This window comes from Rutidosis leptorrhynchoides, chromosome 3 (assembly GCF_046630445.1).
Source record: "Rutidosis leptorrhynchoides isolate AG116_Rl617_1_P2 chromosome 3, CSIRO_AGI_Rlap_v1, whole genome shotgun sequence".
NCBI classification, from domain to species: domain Eukaryota; kingdom Viridiplantae; phylum Streptophyta; class Magnoliopsida; order Asterales; family Asteraceae; genus Rutidosis; species Rutidosis leptorrhynchoides.
In genome coordinates this window covers 424,477,212-424,486,363 of record NC_092335.1, presented here as the reverse complement: position 1 = coordinate 424,486,363, position 9,152 = coordinate 424,477,212, and positions in this window count along the sequence as shown.

The window sequence follows — 9,152 nt, the reverse complement described above, 5'->3', positions numbered from 1 at the left end:
TCATGACACGAAAACAAGTTCAAGTAAGATTTCCACTTGAAATAAGATTGTTATAGTTATAAAAATTGAATCAAAGTTTGAATATGAGTATTACCTTATATTAGAAAGATATCTTACTATAAATAAGAAAGATTTCTTGAGGTTGGATGATCTCTCAAAGTGGATTTGCAAGATTGGAAGTAAGCTAGTGTAGTGACCCGAACTTTTCCATATTTATATATATTAATTGAATTTGATAATTACATGATTAAGTATTTCCAACATATTAAGAAATCAAACTTTTTAAGACTTGATTAATTGAAATAGGTTTCATATAAACAATTGACCACCCAAGTTGACCGGTGATTCACGAACGTTAAAACTTGTAAAAACTATATGATGACATATATATGGATATATATCTAGTTAACATGATATTATGATAAGTAAACATATCATTAAGTATATTAACAATGAACTACATATGTAAAAACAAGACTACTAACTTAAGGATTTCGAAACGAGTCATATATGTAACGATTATTGTTGTAACAATATTTAACTGTATATATATCATATTAAGATATATTAATACATCATATTATCTTGATAATATACTAATTTAACATCTCATTTAATATAATAAACAATGGGTTAACAACATTTAACAAGATCGTTAACTTAAAGGTTTCAAAACAACACTTACATGTAACGACTAACAATGACTTAACGACTAAGTTAAAATGTATATATATGTAGTGTTTTAATATGTATTCATACACTTTTGAAAGACTTCAAGACACTTATCAAAGTACTTCTACTTAACAAAAATGCTTTGATGTTTGCAGCGGGGTATACGAAATAGCTTATATTTTTACAGGAAAAACTATTAAATACGATACATTTTTATACAAGATATTTATTTATTTATAGAATGGATATACTTAAACCTTGCTACAACACTTATAGGCAGTGTACCTAATCGTATAGTAGTGTAGTTTTTAGTAAGTCCGGTTCGTTCCACAGGGAATCTTTTTAAACAAAGCTTAACGCTATATTAGTTTACTTTTATAAAAATACAAATATATATATAAGTAATATTATTATTATAAAGGGGGGTTTTTACCGTTTAATGACCGGTTTGTCAATTTTAAAACTTTAGTCGCAGTTAAAACCAAATGTAAAATAATAAATATAAATACAAGACTTAAATTAAAGCGTAAAGTAAATAACAATAATGAAATTGCGAATAATAAAAGTGCGATAAAATAAACTTGCGATAATTAAAAAGTACGATAATTAAAAGTACAATTAAATACAATAACAATAAAAATGCGATAATTAGAAGTGCAATTAAATATAAAATAAAGGAAATTAAATATGAAATAAAATAATTATGCTTATTTAAACTTCCGTAATCATGATGTTTGACGTGTTGATTTTAATTTTAAGCCCATGGGTTAATTGTCCTTTGTCCTGGATTATTTAATATGTCTATACGGATTTGTCCATAATAGTCCATCAGTCATAAATATAAAGAGCGAAAGCCTTCGTCAAATTATTCTTATTCCCGAAGTCAAATATTCCAACTAATTGGGGATTCGAATTGTAACAAGGTTTTAATACTTTGTTTAATGAATACACCAGGTTATCGACTGCGTGTAAACCAAGGTTTTACTACTTTGTTAACAATTACACCAATTACCCTTGAATGTAATTCACCCCTGTTTCAACAAGTCTATTAACTATTAATCCAGTTCCGTGTCCGGTAAAATGAATAATTATTGGTATTTATAGATATCCCGCCCACCGTACCCAGTCAAGCGTATGTGGTTATATATAAATACGTCGAATTATAAGTTTGTATATTAAATTAACAAGGTATTTTTTAGTTAATATAAAACCCATTAATAGCCCATAGTCTAATTTCCACAAGTGTCGCTCTTTTATCCAAACCCCAGTTATGGTACAAAGCCCAATTACCCAATTTTAGTAATTAGCCCAACATCATGATTACTTCGGATTAAATAAGCATAATAATAACTTAGCTACAAGACATTAATATAAAAAGGTTGAACATAACTTACAATGATTAAAAATAGCGTAGCGTTACACGGACAGAATTTCGACTTACACCCTTACAATATTCGTTAACATACACTTATTATTAGAATTAAAATTAAAATTAAAATTAAAATTATAATATATATATATATATATATATATATATATATATATATATATATATATATATATATTTATATATAATACGTTTTATGAGAGAAGAAGAAAAAGGATGATTTTTAAGATCAGAATGCGCGAGCTTTATAGGGACTTTCAGAATTTGGGCCTCTGCGACTCGCGGCCCATTTTGCCTTCTCGCGGAGTTTGCTTTTACAGCTCACACAAGTTTGGCTCTTTGTTTACCGACGGTTTTATAAATAAATATAATATATTAAATAATTATAAGAATTATTTAAATATTATATTATATTTATGTGCATAGTTGACTTGTAATTTTTAGTCCGTTGCGTCGAGCGTTGAGAGTTGACTCTGGTCCCGGTTCTGGATTTTCGAACGTCCTTGCGTACAATTTAATATCTTGTACTTTGCGTTTTGAATCTTGTACTCTTGTAATTTCGAGACGTTTCTTATCAATAATTAAAACCTCTTTGATTGTATTTTGTACTTTTGAGCTTTTTGGTCGTTTGCGTCTTCAATTCGTCGAATCTGTCTTTTGTCTTCACCTTTTATTATTTAAACGAATATTACTTGTAAATAGAACAATTGCAACTAAAAGCTTCTCTTTATTGAGGAATAATGCTATAAAATATATGTTCGTTTTTAGCATTATCAAATATTCCCACACTTGAGCGTTGCTTGTCCTCAAGCAATATCGTCTTGAAATACTAGAATCACTTCTTTATTCTTCACACTTTGTACATCAGTGATTTCTATACGGCGGTATAAACAATGGTAGTAACGATATGGTTTACAGTCCCACATGACTATAAAAATTTAGATCCATTAAGGAAATTAGATCTTTATGAAAACATTTGATCTTTTGAAAATTAAATCTAGTTTTTTACCCTAGATAAGTTTTCCGGAATAACCCTTTACCGGTGTTTGCAAAATATTTTTGTGGGTTTGGTGGGTTTCATATTTGAAAATTTTAGCTCAAAACTTATGGTTTTGTGTCACCCACTTGCTAACCTTGTATTTGGAAAGCAACACATCCAGTTTACTTGTCCCGTATATTACCTTTCGGTAAACTACCATCCGGTTGTAAAGGAAAGCGTTGAACAAGCAACTGTTAAGGCAATGTCCCATGACATGCTTTTAATTATGGTCTATAACGTGTCGAACGCAATTACTATCCTTGGTAGGAGCAATAGTAAAGCTCACCCTTATAATTTTTCGGTCTGGCACAAGGTCCTGTCTTTGACCACTATGCAACCACCGTTCTTACGGTTGACACCCGATTTAGTTCAGGTGACCTAATGAATTCCAGGTGAATTCCTAGGATTTTACGTTTAATGGTAATGAACGCATTGAAAATAGGGTTTTCAGAAAACAATTCGGTTTGTAATTTTGATCAAAATATTTTCTCGTTCAAGCTCGAGTTTAGATATCATTGAATTCCATGAGTTTGAATTCTCAATCTTTAAGGTCAATCTCTAGGATTGAGTAATATCAGGCTTAAAAGCTGATTTTTAATCTTTTAAGGAGATTATCCTTTCTGGGGATCTGATTTATTAGTCTTATCCAGCTAATTTGCATGGTGCCCCCCCATTTTACGAGATAAATCCTTCTCATGGTTAGGATAAATCTGACCACTTGGCGACCCTGTTTAATGCTGAGGTCCGTGGATTTCCTGCTGATTTTAGTGATGACTTTTCTAGATTTTTTTTGTCAACCTACAGCTGGTCTGGACGACAACTTCTTGACCTAAATCAAGAAGCGCGTTTCTTTTTCGGAAGACTTTACTTCCTTTTAATGATGGAATTGATTCATCGTGTAGATCCATCTTTTCTTTTCTTTCATCGGGTAAAACAGTTTAGTTTAGTCCAAAGCAAAAGTATTTTCAGTTATTTGTTACAGATATATGTGACATATGTTTAAGATAACTTGGTAAATTTTCCCACACTTGGCTTTTATTTTCTTTTTTATCGTCCTCTATTCCATTTTAAATGAATTTTAACATTTTGGTTTGTTTCTCAATTTATGTCCTTTCTGAGGTAACAATAATTTCGGTGTTAAAACCTAGTTTTATCGTTCATAAATATGTATAAACATGATTTTGAGTTCATTTAATTGAAAATTTTTTAAAAATTTTACTAGAATTGGGTAGTCAGTATATAAGACTAGGGCTGTTCTTTATTATCAGAGAGCACTAGATTCTAATACAACTACTGCTTTACTAGTATTATTAATGGTAACCAAGTGTATAAAGTAAAAAATTTTGAAATTCGAAAGAATTTAACCCCTTCCCACACTTAAGATCTTGCAATGCCCTCATTTGAAAAAAATCAGTAACAATTTAAATTATTGAGGGTGATTTGTGTGAAATTGATTAAATTTTACCAAAGTTTCCAAACATATTGGCGTTTGTTTGCTGAATGATAAATGGTGCACATCATTTGTTAATTCCGTCTTTGTTGTTATTTCACATATATTTTGCATCTTGTCGTCAAAATTAGTTGCTTTTGCTGAACTTAATGCCAGTCTTTGAAAATGCGTTGTTTTACCCTGTTGTGTACATAAGATAAACTGCAAACATATATACATATTTTTGAAGTTTGGTATATTACCCCACATTCAAAAATTATTAAAATCTAAGAATAAAAGTTAGAAAATTATAAAAACTATTACAATATTAACATAAGTATTAAACGTATCAACATTACAAATTACAAAATAAATAAAACTAAGTAGACTAGGGATGATACTGGTACCAATAGGGGTTCCAAGCATAACCATAGGTGCTATAAAATGCTTCGGCAGGGTTATACGTAGGATACGGTGGTTGCATCTCTATAGACCAGGGAGGGAATATGGGTTTTGGTGTAGGAATATAGTTTCTACCTATATATTGGCAATGAGCTATGATTTGGTTTTGATGAACTTGTCAATCTTCAAATGCTCTCTGTCTAGCATTTTCGTACTCCTGTGAAGCTATAAACCTTTGCATTTCTTGCATTTCATTTCCCCCTCCTACATTACCTTGCTGTTGGTTTCTCTCAACCTGTGGATGTCTACCATGGTATTGTACTACGGCGTTATTTCGCCTCTTCAAAACTTTCGCACCATGGTATACATTTAAACCTATAGTATCGCGGGGTTCTGGTTCTTCGACTAATAATTCCCCCCGACTTATATCCACACCGAGATATTCAGCAATCAAAGTAATAAAAATACCACCTCCTATTATGCTATGCTGTCTCATTCCCCTAACCATAGCTGATAAATAATAACCCACACAATAAGGTATACTTACAGCGCTTTGTGGGTCTCGAATACACATATGGTAAAACAAATCCTGTTCATTTACCTTTTTCTTGTTCTTACCTCTTTGTGTAATCGAATTAGCTAAAAACCTATGAATTACTCTTAATTCAGCTCTATCTATATCCAAATAAGAGTAATTTCCCCCTTTGAATCGGTGATGGCTTGTCATTTGACTCCATACACCGTGTGTATCAAAATTTTCATCTATCTTTCTACCATTTAGTATCAACCCTCTACAATCGGCAGATGCTAACTCCTCAGGCGTATATATACGTAAAGCCTGAGCCATGTCTAGTAAAGACATGTGACGCATCGAACCTCCTAACAAAAATCTAATAAAAGATCGATCGGTTAAACTAGCTACCCGATCATTTAATTCTATACTACACAACAATTCTTCACACCATACTTAATTTAAAAATTCATATTATAAATTCACACCAAACTTATATTAATTTTTCAAATATTTACAATTTTAAATATATTGTTTTTACAAAGTTTACAATATTAATTTAAGATTTATATATTAATTTTAAAAACATGGTAAAAATAAAATTAAAAATCTTTTTGGCTTTTTATCCCACTTTAATCAATCAAATATTATCAAAAATATGCGCCCCTCTTTTCGGTAAAGTAATTTCGGTTCCAAAACCTAATTTAACTCATGACAAATTTTTGAAATATTTTGGGTTGATTGATTAAAGATATTTATACCTTAAGAATAAACGTTAAATTTCGCAGTGATGTAATAAATTTTTGAATGATATCAATAATTTCGGTCGCCAAACCTAATTTTATTCAATACCAATTTAATACTTTATAGCGAACAAATTAGCGTTTATTATCAAAAGGTTAAAAATAAAAAAAATAAAATAAAAACTGTACAGACTTACCTGTGAAATAGATTTCTTAGTTATATGATCTATCCCATTCATAAGATAGTTGGTTTAATTGGTTTTCCATAGCTACATAGGCGTAACCTCGAGCATTTAGTGTCTTTTCTTCTAAACATATGAACGGTCCGTCTCTGCATAAAGTTACAAATTCAGTATTTGAATAGGTTTGATTATTTGAACATTTACCTCCATGTGACCATTTTCCGCATTTGTGACATCTTTCTAGGTGTCGTGCTCTTCTTTTCGCTACGGATTTTAATTTTCCTTTACCAAATTGTAACTTATTATCTTCGCATCTGGATTCTTTTCTAACTCCGTCCATTCTTTCTCTGATTACTGATACTATTTCACTCGGTAGTGTGTCATTATTACGTTTAGTGATCAAAGCGTGTAGCATTAGACCATGGTTTAGTTCACAGGCAGTCTTCATTTTGTAAAAACCTAAAAAAATTAAAAATTCAGAATGGGGGGAGAAGACTAGTTCTTTAGGGTCTGCTAGGGAAAGACCATTCGGGTTCCATTTTCGAGAATTACACGAAAACAGACAATCTAACTCTAACAGAAATACATAAACCCCCTATACTTAGTTAGCTGTGGTGTCGAAATTGTGATTAACTTCGTTGTCGACTTCCATCGGACCATCTATGTAGTGTTTAACTCTGTGACCATTAACTTTAAATTCAATCCCATTTGAATTTATTAATTCTATCGTTCCGTATGGGAAAACTCTTTTGACTATGAATGGTCCAGACCATCTTGATTTCAATTTTCCAGGAAATAGCTTGAATCGTGAATTGAAAAGAAGAACTCTGTCTCCTTCCTTAAATTCTTTTGAACTTCTGATTCTTTTATCATGCCATTTCTTCGTTCTTTCTTTATAGATTAATGAATTTTCGTATGCTTCATGTCTTAATTCTTCTAATTCGTTTAGTTGACTTAATCGTAGACGTCCGGCTTCATATATATCAAGATTACATGTCTTCAAAGCCCAAAATGCTTTGTGTTCAATTTCTACTGGAAGATGACATGCTTTTCCATAAACAAGTCTAAAAGGTGTGGTTCCAATTGGAGTTTTGTAGGCTGTTCTAAAAGCCCAGAGTGCATCCTCCAATTTAATGGACCATTCCTTCGGATTTGATCCTACGGTTTTCTCTAGAATACGTTTTAAAGCTCGGTTGGTATTTTCAACTTGTCCACTTGTTTGTGGATGATATGCGGTGGAGATTTTATGAGTTACTCCATATCTTTTAAGAACTTTCTCAAGTTGATTATTACAGAAATGAGTTCCCCGATCACTTATTAAAGCTTTCGATGTTCCAAACCTTGCAAAAAGACGTTTTAAAAAGTTGACTACAACTCGTGCATCGTTAGTTGGGAGAGCTTGTGCTTCCGCCCATTTAGATACATAATCAATGGCTACGAGTATATATAGATTATTATGAGATTTTGGAAATGGACCCATAAAGTCAATACCCCAAATGTCAAATACTTCACATACTTGGATGACATTTTATGGCATTTCATCACGTTGACTTATTTTTCCGGCCCTTTGACAAGCATCACAGGATTTGCAAAGAAGGTGTGCATCTTTGTAAATTGTAGGCCAATAGAATCCAGCATCATAAACTTTTCTTGCTGTTAGTTGAGGCCCATAATGCCCTCCTGTTGGTCCTGTGTGACAATGGTTTAAAATTTTACTAGCTTCATCTCCAAATACACATCGGCGTATTATTCCATCGGGACAACTTTTAAACAGATGTGGATCTTCCCAAAAATAGTGTTTTATATCACTGAAGAATTTCTTTCATCTTTGGTACGATAATCCTTTTTCCAGGAATCCACATACTAAGTAGTTTGCATAGTCTGCAAACCATGGGATTTCTTTATAATCTATCTTCAATAGATATTCATCAGGAAAGTTGTCTTGTATGGCCGATTCATTTAGAACTTCTAATTCAGGATTTTCAAGACGAGAAAGATGATCAGCGGCGAGATTTTCTGCTCCTCTTTTATCTCGGATTTCAATATCAAACTCTTGTAAGAGTAAGATCCAACGGATTAATCTTGGTTTAGCATCTTGTTTTGAAAATAGGTATCTAAGAGCAGAATGGTGGGTATAGACCACCGTTTTTGCTAGAACGAGATATGTTCGAAATTTGTCAAAAGCAAAGACAATAACAAGGAGTTCTTTTTCAGTAGTTGTATAGTTCGTTTGTGCTCCTTGTAACGTCTTACTAGCATAATATATAGGTTGAAATCGTTTTTCAATCCTTTGTCCTAAAACGGCTCCCATTGCAAAATCACTTGCATCGCACATTAGTTCAAATGGTAGATTCCAATTTGGTGTTATCATGATCGGCGCATTAGTGAGTTTTTCTTTAAGAATATTAAAAGATTTGATACACTCATCTGAAAAGATGAATGGAGCATCCTTTTCTAGGAGTTTATTCATAGGAGTGGCAATTTTAGAAAAATCTTTTATGAAACGTCGATAAAAACCGGCATGCCCTAGAAAACTCCTAACTCCTCTAACATTGGTGGGATGTGGAAGTTTAGCAATTACATCTACTTTAGCTCTATCCACTTCAATTCCTTCTTTTGAAATTTTATGACCAAGAACGATGCCTTCTTTAACCATGAAATGGCATTTCTCCCAATTAAGTACTAGATTTGATTGTTCGCATCTAATTAGCATACGTTCCAGATTAACTAGACATGATTCAAATGTATCACCGAAGACTGAAAAGTCATCCATGAAAACTTCCATGC